Here is a 16,297-nt window from a genome sequence, read left to right on the forward strand (position 1 = left end):
CATGTTGCTATATTTGACTGATTTACACTTGAGGCTTGGTAAAAAGCCTATGAATTATTCATTCCCAAGTGATTCTATAAGCCAGAACACCAGAAATCATATCTCCCGTTGAAGTTTATAAAGTGAAATAGTTTAAATACTCTCTAGACATGTGGATGTCGGTAGGGTTGTTTTTTTTCTCTCTCTGATTTTGAATTGCTGTGCTTTCAACTCACTTGTCTTTTTATTTTAGGAAAACGTAACTAAAAATTTTACCATTTTCCACAGCAAACCTAGTTAACATATTTTTAACTTGGTACAAAATATTATGTTATAAAGCAGCTTAGCAGTTGGTACTTTCTTTCTTCTCAAGTCCAAAGAGGTTTTATTTTGTGGCAAGGAAAAACCGAGGGGAAAATGATTATTGACAACCTTTTTCTTTTATTTACAAAGAATTAAAATGAAAAGTAGTAAACTGTACTTCCTTTGATATAATTAAACACTGTACCTAAGGAAGGAAAACATATGTTATTTCATGAAACATACATATAGTGTGTGTTTATATATATATGTTTTATTACAAAATTATGTTCATATACACATGCACACATACACAGTAATACGACCAGCCTGGCACATTAAACTGCTTAATATTTTTAAAGACTCTACATATTAGACTCTACATAGTTCCTACGGTTTGGAGTCTACAGAAATGGAGTCTTGGCAGCTGACTTTCTTTGGGAGTATATTAAAATCATTTAAGATGCTACTGAGGGGCCGGGCGCGGTGGCTCACGCCTGTAATCCCAGCACTTTGGGAGGCCGAGGCAGGTGGATTACGAGGTCAAGAGATCGAGACCATCCTGGTCAACATGGTGAAACCCCGTCTCTACTAAAAATACAAAAAAATTAGCTGGGCATGGTGGCACGTGCCTGTAGTCCCAGCTACTTAGGAGGCTGAGGCAGGAGAATTGCCTGAACCGAGGAGGCAGAGGTTGCGGTGAGCCGAGATCGCGCCATGGCACTCCAGCCTGGGTAACAAGAGCAGAACTCCATTTCAAAAAAAAAAAAAGAATGTTGTTTTTCAACAGTCAGGCCTAATATACATTACCAATACGTATTATGTACCCACTGTGGTCAGAGCACCGGTTTCCCAAAGTGCTGGGATTATAGGCACCAGCCACCACGCCTGGCACTGTTTTGGTTTTTAGATTCTACAAACAAGTGAGAACGTGTGATGTTTGTCTTTTTGCCACACTTTCCTCAGTATTGTGCATTGTACTTAGTGCAGTATTTCGTTCACAATATTCTCAATAAGGGCTTATTAAATAAAAGAGCCAGGCAGATTGGAGTAAATATCCTGTTGACATTTACTGAGGCTTCCATAGAATACCGTCTCTAAAGAGGTCCATAAAAGAATGCAGAGAATTCACGCTACATTCAACCCTTTTGCATTGAACTTTATCTTTGTATGCTTTTCACTTCTATTACGCTCATTCCAAATCACTCTCTTCTATGATTTTGCGGGTTTTTAAGAAGCCAGCTAAGTTGGGTTACACAATTAAAGATACCTTGTTGACTTTTCCTTTTATTCTCTATGATTTGACTTGTTTTCACATCAACTGGTGCTAATGGATATATCTGCTAGTATGCTCCACAGGCATTTCAGTTAACTCATTCCAAAACTGCATTCATCTTTTCTGAAGCCTTTTGCTCCAACTGTGTTCCTTAGCTTGCTGAAGGGCACCATAATTTGCTTGGTTTCTAAAACCAGAATTCGGGAATCAGCCTTCATTGTTTACCCTCCTTTAATCCTGTGTCTAATCTTTGTTTTATTGTCTCTGGGCTACCCTCATTAATATTCTTTGGATTCATCCTGGTGGAGACCAAAGTCTTGGGCCCTCTCAATGCTACCATTGCAATAGTCTCAGCTAGTTGTCCAGCCTCAAGGCTTTGCTACCAATCCACTTTCCACCCAGCTGCCAAAGTGGCTTTTGCAGATCTGACAATGCCATGGCCCTGTTTCAGACCTTCTGATGGCTCACCAGTGGGTACGTGCAGAAAAGTCCAGTCGCCCAAACTACACGTGTAGGGTCTTACATCCAAATCTTTCCTATCCGTTCCAATCTGTTACTACTCTCGGCTCATAGTTTGCATTTTCTGCATGTTGTGTAGAAGACCCTTGCCCAGTTCAGTTGTCACCTTTCCCCAACTAACCCTTTGTTGGCTGGGTGTGCATCCTGTGTGCTTTTATAATATTGGACACCTACTTCCATCCGAGCACAGAGCCAACCCTAAAGGGTTGTCTTTTCCCCAGTAGGCTGTGAGCTACTTGGGAGGAAGCAGGGCGTGGCATGAGCATGCCTTTTACTTTTGTATCCCAACATCCAATGTAGCAATTACTCATGAAACTTGCCCAGTTCATTCAATTACTTAACGTTATATCATTCTCGCATCCAATTCTGTTATTCTCATTGTCATTCTCTAATTTAGATTTTATCACTATTCCCTTCCATAGGCATTATCTTCCATCTAAAATGAAATATTGCTACTCTAGTAGCAATTTCTCCTCTTGTCTGCTCAATTCCTTTTTCATGTCTTTTAACATATTTCTTCCATGCTCTCTGTTCTATCATGTCTTTTCTGCTTTCCTGACGTGAAAGTGATCACCTTCTTTTTTTGGACTAGTTCTTCCCCCCATCCCAGCACACATACACTTTATTTGCACTGCATTGCCGTTATTTTGTAGCAGTCACTATTGTTAGATTGTGGGCAAGGACTGTTCCTCCCTTATTCTCTTCCCTCGCGGGTCTGTCTCAGTGCTTTGGTCATAGAAGGGTCTCAGAATTGAATTGGAACTGAATAGAATTGAATAAACTATCCATTTATGAAATAATTTGCTTTAGAGTTGCTAGAATTAAATGGCTGCTCCAGTGGCAGTATTACTCTAACTCACTAATATCATTTGATCCACTGAGGAGCTAGTTAATTAAGTAGGTGGATTAAAAATATAATCTCCAGGAAGAATGTTTTGGCTGGGACCTACACACTTTTTTTTTTTTTTTTTTGAAAAGCTTTATGATCTCTCAGCTACAGTTCCTCTTGATTTCCACCCAAAACAGCAATACAACTCTTTCCACATGACTGTTGCCGACTGGCTTAGGAATACAAGTCCATACACCTGTGTGCCAGATGTGCTCTGCAGCCTGTCTGCTACCCCAGCCCATCTGCAAAGCACACCCCATGCTGGCTCCTTTCTATAGGAGAGGGGGCATTGGTTCCCAGCCTTTTTACATGATAGATTCCCTGGTGCTTGCCTGTTTTCCTTAACTTAAAACCCCCTTCATTGAATTTCAATGTCTTGGGTGACCTTTGCCAACACAGGAGGCCTTAGTTCATTTGCTTATTGGTGAGTCTGCTTTTTCTCTCTGTGTTAGATTTTTTGCCTGGCACTTTTTTGACTTGAATCACCATTTGTGAGAGTGCTGTTTGGTCTTCTGTAGCCAAAACAGCCACATCAGCATCAATAGTAGTTAATAGATGATCAAATCCTCAGAATTTCCATGTGGAACCTGAAGAATGTCGTCTGATGTTGAATGTAACTTTAGCAGGAATGAATGGGATTTGATAACGAATGGTTCTGTATTGATGGACACTGGGAACAAGGTAGCTTTGTGATCTTCTTTGTTTCTTTAAGAATGCATCTGCAACTGAATCCGGCCCATTTCTATGCCAATGTGCTAATAGTTGTGGAATCTCATTCATCTCAACAGAGGCCAGTTAGCCCTGGAATCCCATCTGTTTGAGTGGATTCAGTAAAATGTCATGGAAATGTGACCATTCATTCACATCACTCGTGAGCGCTTTCTTGCTATTAATTTCCCTTCATTTTAACTGACTCTAATCACATAAATTCTTGCCCCAATTGCAAAAAAAAAAAAAAAAAGGCATTTAGAGTTTTTCACTTAATTTTTTATTCTAATTTTTAAAGTACTTGTCCACAGAGAGAGAACAAAACAGTTATTTAAAAAAAAAATGTGCACAGAGTCTAAAATGGAGATGCTCTCATTCCTACAACACATTCAAGAAATGTCTCAGCCAGTATTTTTTAGTCCTTCTTGGCATAAGACGCCCAAGGCTATATTTTGGCCCAGAGGAATTTTTAGGCTGATTATATTTCCCTCCTGAAAAGAGTTTAAGCAGTAGAGAAGCAGGCTGAGTCTTAACTAGAACAAGGCTAAAAGAGATGCTGTCCCAGCAGATTGCTCCAGTGACACAATAGTTAGGAATGTGGCAGTCCTTTCAGTTAAACTTCTGGCTAACTGGACAACTGAAATATTGGAGCTAGGTCAGGCTAGAGATCGTAGCGGGCACTTGTAAAACCTCAGTCAGCGGAAATAATGACCACGTTCATACATTTGTCATTTTCTTAATAAATTTCCTAAATTGATTTTTAAGCCAAGAATTTGACTTCTAAAAAAGGATGTATATATGTGTATGCCTGTAAATATACATCTGATGTAAGTAAATGAATGGATAAATGATATAGGAAACAACGTATCTGTTCAAAACAAATATGGGAAAAAAGTGCTCTGTTCTGTTTCCAGTTGTGTGTATGAGAACTGGCTTAAACATGCTTTCACTTGTCAGATATTTTCATGGAGTCAACGATATTAACAATAATTAGTGTGCCTTACTGCCAGGCACAGTTCTAAGTATATATATTTTTTATTTTATTTTATTTTTGAGACAGTGTCTCACTGTCACCCAGGCTTGAGTGCAGTGACACGATCTCACTGCAACCTCAGCCTCCCAGGTGATTCTCCAGCGTCAGCCTCCGGAATAACCCGGACTACAGGCAGGAGCCAACAACACTCAGCTAATTTTTGTATTTTTATAGAGATGAGGTTTCCCCACGTTGACCAGGCTGGTCTCAAACTCCTGGCCTCAAGCAATCTGCTCGCCTTGGCCTCCCAAAGTGCTGGGATTACAGGCGGAAGCCACTATGCCCAACCCTAGGTATCTGTATTAACTCATTTGATCTTCCTCACAAATTTGTGTGCCAAGTCCTATTATTGTTTTCAGTTTTTAAATCAGAAAGCTCAGACTCAAGTTGAGATTTTACTCCTTTCCTCTAAGAGAAGCTTTATTGCTATGGTTTGTTTCCTTGAATAAGATTCACCTCTATTTGCAAGATGTGAATTCACAGAGCAATGTGCTGACCAGTTTTAATCCGACACACCAGAACTCATGCAGCAGACTATTGTTTGTCCAGAATGTCTGCAATTTGACACATTTTTAATTAGTAACTTTTCCAGTGTGGTTATCTTGACTTCAAAAGAATGCATGTGTGGAGATAGCAATTTTCCCCATAATGTGGTATTTGCACCACTGAAGTTAAAATATGTTAAACATAATCTCCTGCCCAAACATATAAACAGCTAAGAAACATTATTGCTCGTGTATTACCAGCCAACCAATCAAGATCACACTGCTCTGTTTCCTTACAAACTTTCCTTCTGCTGTCTTTATACTGGGGACTGGCTACCATAATTTCACTGAGAGATCACACCATTACCTTATACCACTTAAAAAAAAAAAAACAAATCATAGGCTGGGCGCGGTGGCTCAAGCCTGTAATTCCAGCACTTTGGGAGGCCAAGGCAGGTGGATCACAAGGTCAAGAGATCGAGACCATCCTGGTCAACATGGTGAAACCCGCCTCTATTAAAAATACAAAAAATCAGCTGAGCATGGTGGTGCGTGCCTGTAATCCCAGCTACTCAGGAGGCTGAGGCAGGAGAATTGCCTGAACCCAGGAGGCGGAGGTTGTGATGAGCCGAGATTGCGCCATTGCACTCCAGCCTGGGTAACAAGAGCGAAACTCCATCTCAAAAAACAACAAAAAAAAAAACAAATCATGCTTCAATTATTAGAATCCTGTAATTATTGAAATATTGATCATTTAGATATATTATTTTTCAGTAGTTCTGTGGCTTGCGTTCTTTGTTACAATTGCTTATAGTCTCTCCCATAAATTCAAATGAGCACTGTTGGCTTGAAAGGTGATCCTTGAAAAAGCTGTAGATCGATCTATTTCTATTAATTACCAGGTGGTCATTTGAATTCTTCTTTTTATTTAATTGCCTTTGTAGCAAGTATTAGTTTTGGGAAGGAGGTGGTAACTCTTCATCCTTAAGATAGATTTGCTTAAAAAAAAATTTTCTTTCAGAAGAAAGTCTAGTCAATAGGGGCAGTGAAGATTTGGGACTTCTCTGTATTTCAAAAACTGCAGTGCAAATATATATAGCCCCGAAATTATTATCTTTATGTAACTAATGACTTCATTAGTCCAGTTATAACATAAACCTGTGACTCAACACAGTAAAGATTTATTTCTCACTAATGTCACCATACAGTGCAGGCCGGTAGGAAGGCTCTGCTCCATACAGCCATTCAGGGATCCAAGCTTCTTTCCAGTAGCACCTCTGATATCTTCCAGGTCCTCGGAGTTCTGTATTGAGCACTTTGTATTCAGCTAGCAATAACAGAAGAGAGAGCCTGAAAAATTCTGTAGGAGATTTGGGGAACTAGGCCTGGAATTGGCAGACATCACATTACACACGTTCTGTGGGCCAGAACTTGGTCTTATGCCCCCAGCTAGTTGCAGAGGAAGTTGGGAAATATTGTTTGGCTGTGTAAGTGAAAAGAAAAGAAAATGGTATTTGGTGAGAACATAACAATGTCTCTGCCACGTTTCCTTTGGTGATGACACTTCCCCAAAAACGTGTTCCAAAGTGTCTTGAGTAATAGTGTCTTCTGAATAAGTTGTCAGCCACATACTGGAAGGAAAAGCACCACTTGGAAATACATTCTGGTAGACTTCTTATATTGATTGTATGTTTTATCCATATTGCACCCATGGCTTCATTCAGATAAATGAATAAAAACAGTTGTATCTTCTTTGATCTGTGAGTCAACTTTCAGAGGTCTTCCTGACAACAAAAAGCAGACAGGTCTCAGGATGGGAACGGAGGCCACACAGCCAAGCTGCCAAAATTAGGGTGAGAAGACATTGGGATGACTTAAAATGTCATTTCCTAACGTGGGGCGGCCAAACTTCAGTATTCAAACGAGGTTGAACTTTTGTTTTTCTTCTGGGTACTAACAGTCCAACACCCGCAAAGAGAATAGGAGGAGATAATTCAGCCACATCTTTATTTTAGGGGAAGAGGACACTACCCATTCTTTCTTTTCCCAAGTATCTTGAAAACTACAGGCTAATTAAGACAGTAAAGGACATTCTTAAGTACAAAAAATTAAAAAGAAAAAACAACCGAGATTTGATATTTTTGTTTTAGCTTCTCTCTATAAGCTCACACATTGGTGTATGAACCTTATCATTCTTTTCTGTAACCGTTTAACTGTCTCCATCACATCCATTTCAGATGAAATAGCTCTATTATATATTATCTCTAGGCTCTGGCAATTTTCAGGAAGCTCCAAGGCTACAGATAAATAAATGATCTTATATAATTTCCACGTGGCATGGTAGAAACACAAAATAGTCAAATGAACATTTTAAATACTTGTTCAGGACAGGTTGTACTTTTCCAACAGAATTACCACACTTCTACCTTTCCTCTTGACATGACTTTGACCCCTGGCTTCTTCTAGACCCCATGTCTTTTATAGAACTGACATCATCTGGCTTTGTTTCTGCTGCAGCATTGCAGGGAGTTTTAGTAGCGAGCAGTGAGCATCTTCAAGTTTCTCTCACTACCTAACACCACACATTGGATTTTCCCCTATGTGCGAAAAACAGCAACAAAAAAAAAAACCTGGCTACTGAATCTGGGAGAAATAATTTGTCAGCATTTGCGGCTCGTGCTCTTGAATAGGTCCTGTAAGGCTCAGCATGGGCTGATGTATTAGTTTTCTCTTGTTGTAACAACAAATTACTGTAAGTTTAAAATATAGATTTATTCTCTTATAGTCTGGAGGTCAGAAGCCCAAAATCAGCTTCCCTGAGCCGAGGTGAAGGTTCTGCCAGGGTGTGTTCCTTCAGAAGGATCTGTAACAACAACTCGTTTGCTTGCCCTTTTCAGCTTCTAGTGGCTGCCTGTAGTCCTTGGCCTTTGGCCCCTTCCTTATCTTCAACACATATCACCTTAAATTCTGCTTCCATCATATTACCTTCTCCTCTTATATAATCAAATCTCCCTTTGCCCCCATCTTGTAAGAATCTCTGTCACTACATTGGGCTACAAAATAATGCAGAATCGTCTCTCTCTCTCTTTTTTTTTTTTTTTTTTTTTTTTTTTGAGACGGAATCTTGTTCTGTCGGCCAAGCTGGAGTGCAGTGGTGCAATCTCAGCTCACCACAACCTCTGCTTCCTGGTTTCAAGTGATTCTCCTACCTTAGCCTCCCAGCTAGCTGGAATTACAGGTGCCCACCACCAAGCTCAGCTAATATATTTTTTGTATTTTTAGTAGACACAGGGTTTTGCAATGATGGCCAAGTTGGTCTGGAACTCCTGACCTCAAGTGATCTCCTGTCTCAGCCTTCCAAAGTGCTGGGATTATGTAAGTGAGCCACCACGCCTGGCAAATGTCAAGATTCTTAACTTTAATTACATCACAAAGTCCTTTTACCATATGAAGTGCTGTCTACCACTGCTGGCTCTGTTTCACAGAGGTCTAACCCCATGTCCTTTTAATCTTAATGTAGAATTGTAAATTAATGATACTTCCACTTCTCTAGACTTTCATCATGGTCTCCCCTGGCTCACAAATGTAAAACACTCATTAGTCTCTTCCACCATTTTGCCTTCCCACTTTTCTTCATGCATGTTCTTGCGAATATCTCTTGGCAGAGCGAGTTTTGTGTGTGTGAGTATCTTATTCACTTCTTTTTTCCAAAATGTTGAAAAGACTTTAAATAACAGATGCAAGTTTATAACAAAATGTCTTCCAGAAGAATAAAAGTAGTGAAATAACATTTTTTTTTTAAACAAACCTCAATTTAAAAATTTAAGAAAATGTATAAATGGTGAAGAGGGAGAAAAGGAACATTCCCTGAAGATGAGTAGGGGAAGGGGCCCTGGAATGTATGCATGCTGAGGACCAAGACCTAACCCTGGCAGAGCCCCCTGGATATGAGAGCCTTCCAGGGGAAGAGGCTGCATGGTACCCACAGGAAGGCTAGACTCTGTGCCTAGGGTACAGCGACCAAGACAGACACACAGGACAATGTGGCCTCACAACTTGGGCGCATGTCAGCAGAACCTATGTGGACTGAGGCCTGAGAGCTCAACCCCAGGGATGGGTGTGTGGATTGGTTGGTGTTTGTATGTATGTACCTATTTCTTTTTTCTTTTTATCTGTTAGAGACAGAGTCTCCCTCTGTCACTCAGGCTGAAGTGCAGTGGTGTGATCACAGCTCATGCAGCCTCAACCTCCTAGGCTCATCAGTCTTCCCCCTCAACCTCCCAAGTAACTAAGACGATAAGCAAGTACCACCATACGTGGCTAAATTTTTTATTTTTATTTTTGTAGAAACAGCATCTTACTATATTGCCCAAGCTGGTTTCAAGCTCCTGGTCTCAAGTATTCCTCCTGGCTTGGCCTCTCAAAATGCTAGGATTACAGGTATGAACCACACACCCAGCCATTCTTTTTAAATTATCAAGAAATTCAAATAATAACGACATTCACCGTTTTAAGATGACAATTCAGTGGTTCTTAGTATATTCACAAAGTTGTGCACCGCCATCACTATCTAGTTCCAGAATATTTTCATCACTCTAAAAAGAAACTCCACACACATTAGCAGCCACTCCCTATTCCTTCCTCTGTCTAGCACCTGACAACTACTCATCAGTCTCTAGATTGACCTGTTTTAGGCATTTCAGATAAATGGAATCATATAACATGTGACCTTTTATGTCTGGGTTATTTCATGTAGCATAATGTTTTCAAGGTTCATCCATGTAATAGCACAATCACTACCTCATTCCCTTTTTATGGTTAATCAATATAATTTTGTATAGCTGGAGCATATTTTGTTTATTCATCAGTTAATGGCCACTTGGATTGTTTTCGCTTTGTGGATATTGTGACTAATGCTGCTGTAAACCTTTGTGTACAAGGTTTTATGTGGACATATGTTTTCAATTCCCTTGAGTATATACACCCAGAAGTCAAATTACTGAGTTTTGTGGTGGTTCCATGTTTAGTTTTTTGGGGACCTGCCAAACTGTTCTCTAAAGGGACTGAAACATTTGACATTCTCAGCAGCAACATTAAAGCATTTCAATGTCTACACATCTCTCCACTGCAAAACCTTGAGAGAGGGAGAAAAGTAGGCTGAATTTCCTATTGTGTGGCAGGATAAAGATTTTGAGTTCAATCAAATCTGGTTTAAATAAAATACAGAAACTAGACCCTTCTTCCACATCTGAAAAAAAATTTATCTGTGGTATGGTGGCTCTCGCCTATAATCCCAGCACTTTCGGAGGCTGAGGGGAGCAGATTGCTTGAGTCCAGGAGTTTGAGACCAGCCTGGGCAACATAGGAAAACCCTGTCTCTACCAAAAAATTAAAAATTAGCTGGATGTGGTGGTGATTTCCTGCAGTCCCAGCTGAGGCAGGAGGATTGAGGCAGGAGGATTGCTTGAGCCTGGGAGGGTGAGGCTGCAGTGAGCCAAGATCATACCCACTGGATATTGAGCAGCAAGAGTATTTGAGATCTCGATTTGCCATTATAATCAGCTCCTAAGGTGCCCTTAGCCTGCTTCATAAAGGTGGGAAGGCAGCATTGTGCTGAGAGAGCATGGGCAACACATGTGTGCAGTGACCTGACATTCTGTGGCAACGCCGACAGTCCTGCCCCACTACTGTGGAAACCACTTGACCCATTTATTTGTCCACAAATAATTCAAATCCCACTACTACTTCTAAGCTCTCTCACAGGCTTTTACCAGCCTGTAGATCCTGTAGAGAGCTGAATTTCCCTTGAAAACCAAATCCTAGGCCAGTCGTTCTGCTTGGCTTGGCAGGATTCCATAATATGTAGCATGGAAACTGCTGTACAAAGAGTTGCCTACCACCACTTTTCTCGACAAGCAATGGTGCCAGCAGACATTTAGTCCAATATATCTATACCTTATGTTTGGGAATATGCGTGAAAAGACCTTAGGTGAAACCTGACTTCAGGATATGTGTGCAATGCTAGCCGATGTATCAACTTTGGGTTGAGTGTTGACTCCCTGAAAATCCCTATTTACATTATTGCTCTCATAGTTTACAGAACTAAAATCTCAGTGTTTTATACATTATAATACATGTGCATTTCTGCCTATTATGTTTTCTGAAAGTCAGATTTGAACTCTGTTTCTTTAGCAGATGGAATCTTATATATTTTTTTAAATGGCCTAAAAAGAAATACAGAGACATTCTTTATAAGCTTTTAAAAAAGATTTTACTGTATCAAATGACCCCTCCTGATGCAGAGGAAGCTATTTAGATTTCATCCTCTCTCACTTGGTGGTCTGACTCCTTTGACTGCTTTATTTCCTCTAAATTATTCTCTTCTATCTCCTTTACTCCCAAATTAAATTAAAAGGAGGTAAGAAATGTGTCTTTTTTGGCCAAATTCAAGTTTTTCCATTGTGGCTTCTCTTTAAATTGAGGATAATTTTATCAGCAATATTTATGATGAGGATGCTGAATATACAAGAGCTTGCAGAACCACCAGGGATGCAAAACTGACTTCTTTACAGCCATGTTTCTTTTCTATCAAGAACAGCAGCAAAAGCAACTGACAGGATTTGTGCTGAGCCTGGCATTTTTGCTGAAAACAGGTATTTGGCTGTATGCATTTGAGAAATTTTAAGTGGCATTACCTGGAACCGATGCCTTAAATAAATAGGGAGGTTTGAGCTGAAATATATCGGGGCGGGGGAGGGGAATGGCAATATATAAGTAGTGTCTATTAAAGCCAAGGTTTCCCCACACCGAGTTCTAAATCAGCCCAAAAAGTATAAAAGAACGTCTTGTACTCTATCACAAGACATTTTAAAAATCTCTCTTTTTTACTTATTTCTGTTTTCTATGTTAGCCACATCAGCCATGGTGTGAGTCAATTGCACTCAGAAAAAACTGATACATTTCCTCCAAAAAACTTGCCTGCTTCGTTGCTTGGGTCACTCTTGAAGGCAGCACAGTGTAAAACTAACACTTCTTGGCATGTTAAAGTATTTAGCTCCTGTGTCTCCAGGCCAACTCTAATAAGGGTCCTGTCTCCAAGGTAGAGTCTTCAAGAAAGCGCATATCATGTAATCAGTGCATTAAGTAGCATTTCAAATTATCCACTTTACTTGGCTAAGGCAAGCCAAATCCCGTATTTATTTTATTTGTGTTTGTAGAAGACATTTGACACAGCCCAATGGCATGTCCATGTTAGCGGGTGAAACCTCACTTTTTTATTCGATTTCAGACTGGAACCATTACTGCCTTTCTCTTGCCACAAGGGAATACCAATTTGATATTGATTGATTGAATATTGTCTCAGCTGTGGTTTTGAGTGGAACATTTCCTCATAGTTAAATTATTATTTAACTTTCTCTTCAGAGAAGACATTTAGAACTGAAAAGGTTAAGGAATCATCCAATGTAGGTTTCCCAAACTGATTTGACCACAGAGCTCTTGTTTTTAAACTTATTGAATATCTAGTGAAATGTAATGGATTAAAAGACATGCACTTTTTCCTGTTCACAAATCTTCACTAAAATAACAGGAGATGTAAAAAGTATAAGTCAAGAAGGATAAAAAGAACATGAATGATGCTAATCACTGACAAGAGATGACACTAACTTTTTTGGAAGCTGGAGAGCAAATGTGCAGTGTTGAATAAATGAACAAAGTACTGAAAGCAGGTTGCTAAGTGTCTGAAGAAGAAGATGAAAAGGGGATGCAAGGAGATACTAGCTGTGGAATCTTGGCCGGTCCCAGAGAGTAGAGGCACCAGCTATCCTAAAACATGAAAGTGATGATTGAAAGGAAAATTGGTTGATGTTCTGTGTAAGCAGAAGATAAATCCAGTACTCGACCAATTTTATCTTCATGATTATTGTAACCCATTCCTGGTAAGAAGGATAAGTCCACTCTCTGAAGAAACTAAAGCAGAGGAGTTACTGAGTTCTGTACACCAAGCATGAATATACCATAGGGTGGTGGTGGTGGACTGAAAACGAGAGGAAGACATGAGTGGCCACATGTTTCATAATAAGTCCACCAGCAGCTCCAGCCTCGTTCCTCCATTCATATCCCAGAGTTTTGTAAGGTTTTTTCTTTCCTCCCTGCCCTGGGCAGATGCTTAGAGGATTGCCCAGTGGAGTTATCCAAGAGTCCCAAATAAAAAGCCGGTAAATCTGATATTTGGGGAGTCTCACAATGAAATAAATGTAACAGTTACGTAAATTTTTGCGAAATTCACTCATCTCATTTGACAAGGTTCAGCGGTGAAAACAACTTGCAATAAACTTCCTCTTTTGAAAATGAATGGACAGACTAGAATTTGGCAGACAATACAATTGAGAAATACATCTAATGCTAATGAAAATAAAACAATAGAAAAGAAGTAAAGAGAAACAGAGTCAATAATGTACTAAGAATAAAACAACAAAAACAACTATTCTTTTTTTTCCTTTTTTCTTTTTTAAGATGGAGTGTTGCTCTGTCACCCAGGCTGGAGTGCAGTGACACAATCTTGGCTCGCTGCAACCTCCGCCTCCCAGGTTCAAGCGATTAATTCTCTTGCCTCGGCCTCCCAAGTAGCTGGGATTATAGTTGGGTGCCACCATGCCTGGCAAATTTTTGTATTTTTGGCAGAGACAGGGTTTCACCATATTGGCCAGGGTAGTCTCAAACTCCTAATCTCAAGTGATTACCAGCCTCAGCTTCCCAAAGTGCTGGGATTATAGGCATGAGCCACTGTCCCCCACCTAGAACTATTCTTAATACCCTAAAAAATATAAAAAATGACATGGCAATCATAAAAAATATGTATAAATAAGAAAAGATAAGAAAAAATCTTAGATGTTAAAAATATATTACCACAAATGTAAAAATGAATAGAGTAATTGGAAGTTAAAAGTAAGGATATCTTCCAGGAAGGATAACGAATGGATGAAGAAGTAGAAATAAAAAATATAAAATTAGAGAATCAGTTCAGAGGTCTACCATCTAAATAAGATTTCCAAGTGGAGACAACAAAACAAAAGTTAAGGAAGATATTATCAAAGGAAGTGTAAAATAAAATGTTTCCTACCAGGATGTGAGTCAGCAGATGGAATACATTTACCAAGTACCTAACCCAATGAAGTGGGGAAAGGGATCCTTGGGGTTAAAGAGAAGAGTACAAGAAATGGAAGAATTTCACACATAGAGGATTAGAAATCTGAATAATATTGGACTTTTCCAAAGCAACATAAAAAGTTTGGGGAAACGGCACAATATACTTAAAATTCTGTTTAAGAAAATAACTTCTAATCCACAATTTTATACCTAGCAAAACTGTTAAACATATGTGAAGTATAACATAAAAATATTGTAATTCATGCAGAGTCTCAAAAACTTTACCTCCTACATAGCATCCTTCAGAAAACTTGTAGGAGAAAAGCCACCCAACTGAAGGAAACCAAAAGAGAAAGACACGAGTTTCAGGAAACGAGGATTCCGAAAAAAGAGAGAAGCAATAATAGAAAGTCCTAGTCCGACATCAGTGCATGTGGCTAGGAAAGAAGCCAGTTAGCCCTGGAGCAGGAGGAGTGTCTCCAATTGTAGAACTCATTTATCACATGACATGTCAAACAACATTGTTAGAGAGTTAGAAAAGAATTATTCACAGATACAAAGAAGACTAATCAAATTATGTAAATAAGGCTGTTAACTCCTGGAAAAACAAAATTTGTAAGAAAACTGGAAGTGCGGTGTATCAGGTGGCTCGACTGTAATAATATTTATCAGCTGTAATAATGTAAACAATGTAAATGATTTTTATTTTTCAAATTGTGACAAAATTATGTTGGGAGTAAGAGGAGAAAGAGGTTTGTATGTATAGGAAATAGCTTAAGAGAGCTACATCATATATATACATAGTAGGAACCAACAGATAAAGAAAATGGTGGCTGGGCGCGGTGGCTCACGCCTGTAATCTCCGCACTTTGGGAGGCTGAGGCAGGAGGATTACTTGCATCCAGGAGTTTGAGACCAACCTGGACAACAGAGCAAAACCATGTCTCTACAAGAAATACAGAAATTAGCTGGGCATGGTGGCTCACACCCATAGTTCCAGTTACTCTGGAGAACAGGGTGGAAGGATTGATTATGCTCAGGAGGTTGAGGGTGCAGTGAGCTGTGATAGTGCCACTAGACTCCAGCCTAAGTGACAGAGTGACACCTTGTTTCTGAAATAAATAAATAAATAAATAAATAAATAAGTAGTTGCTTCTGAGGGAAACTCAAGAATGGAAAGGATAGAGAATTAATCAGTCTGAAGCAGGGGTCAGCAAACCATGGCCCATGGGTCAGATTCATCAGGCTGCCTGTTTTGACAAATCATGCTTTATAGGAGTACAGCCACACCCAATCATTTAAGGATTCTGTGTGGCTGCTTCTGTGCCAAATTAGTTGCTACAATAGGAGAGTTGAGCAGATGTGGCAGAGACTGTATGAACCACAGTCTCAGATATTCTCTTTCTGGCCCTTTTCAGAAGAAATTGGCTAACCTCATGTCCAGAGCTGTGCCTCTCAACTGTTAGCTCCGTGGGAGTCCTCTGGAGGACTGGTTAGAACGCAGGTGAGGAGAGGCTCTTTCCAGATTCAGTAGGTCTCTCAGGTAGTGCCTGGAGAATTTACGAACTGGTGATGCTAGCTGAGGGACCCACTTTGAGAATCACTGATCTAAAGAGCTATTCGACTTTAAAAAATGATGTTAAAGTATTATGTTTATAAAATAAATTTGAATTGCTGAGACGTATAAGGTTGGAAGCTTACATAAAAATTTGAGCTGAAATTAATGCAAAAAAACCTCTGGTAAATAAAATGTAACAAAATCGAATGTGATTTTAAAAATGTTTTCTTGTAACATAAATAATAAATGGAAAAAATGTATATACATATGTGTGGAGAAAAATAGAAAAATAAATTATTTTATTAATAAGAAGATATCACAGATACAGGCATAAATATCAAGATGTGTAAAGATTACCAAGACCCCACCACTAATTGTGCATGTATGATTCAAGTGGTTGGTG

General features: G+C 39.4%; 1 protein-coding gene across 8 annotated transcripts in view; it reads left to right on the forward strand.

The window, feature by feature from the left end:
* RARB (retinoic acid receptor beta) overlaps positions 1–16,297 on the forward strand; it is a 1,029,560-nt gene that overhangs the window by 604,785 nt on the left and 408,478 nt on the right. For 2 of the 8 annotated variants that reach the window (XM_074405735.1, XM_074405739.1), the window contains one exon: positions 9,537–9,629. The exons of the other annotated variants lie outside the window; for them this stretch is intronic. The gene's annotated coding sequence lies outside the window, so the exon portion shown is untranslated. The remainder of the gene's footprint in view (positions 1–9,536; positions 9,630–16,297) is intronic. 8 annotated transcript variants of the gene reach the window in all.

The sequence above is a fragment of the Saimiri boliviensis genome, chromosome 9 (genome assembly GCF_048565385.1).
Source record: "Saimiri boliviensis isolate mSaiBol1 chromosome 9, mSaiBol1.pri, whole genome shotgun sequence".
NCBI classification, from domain to species: domain Eukaryota; kingdom Metazoa; phylum Chordata; class Mammalia; order Primates; family Cebidae; genus Saimiri; species Saimiri boliviensis.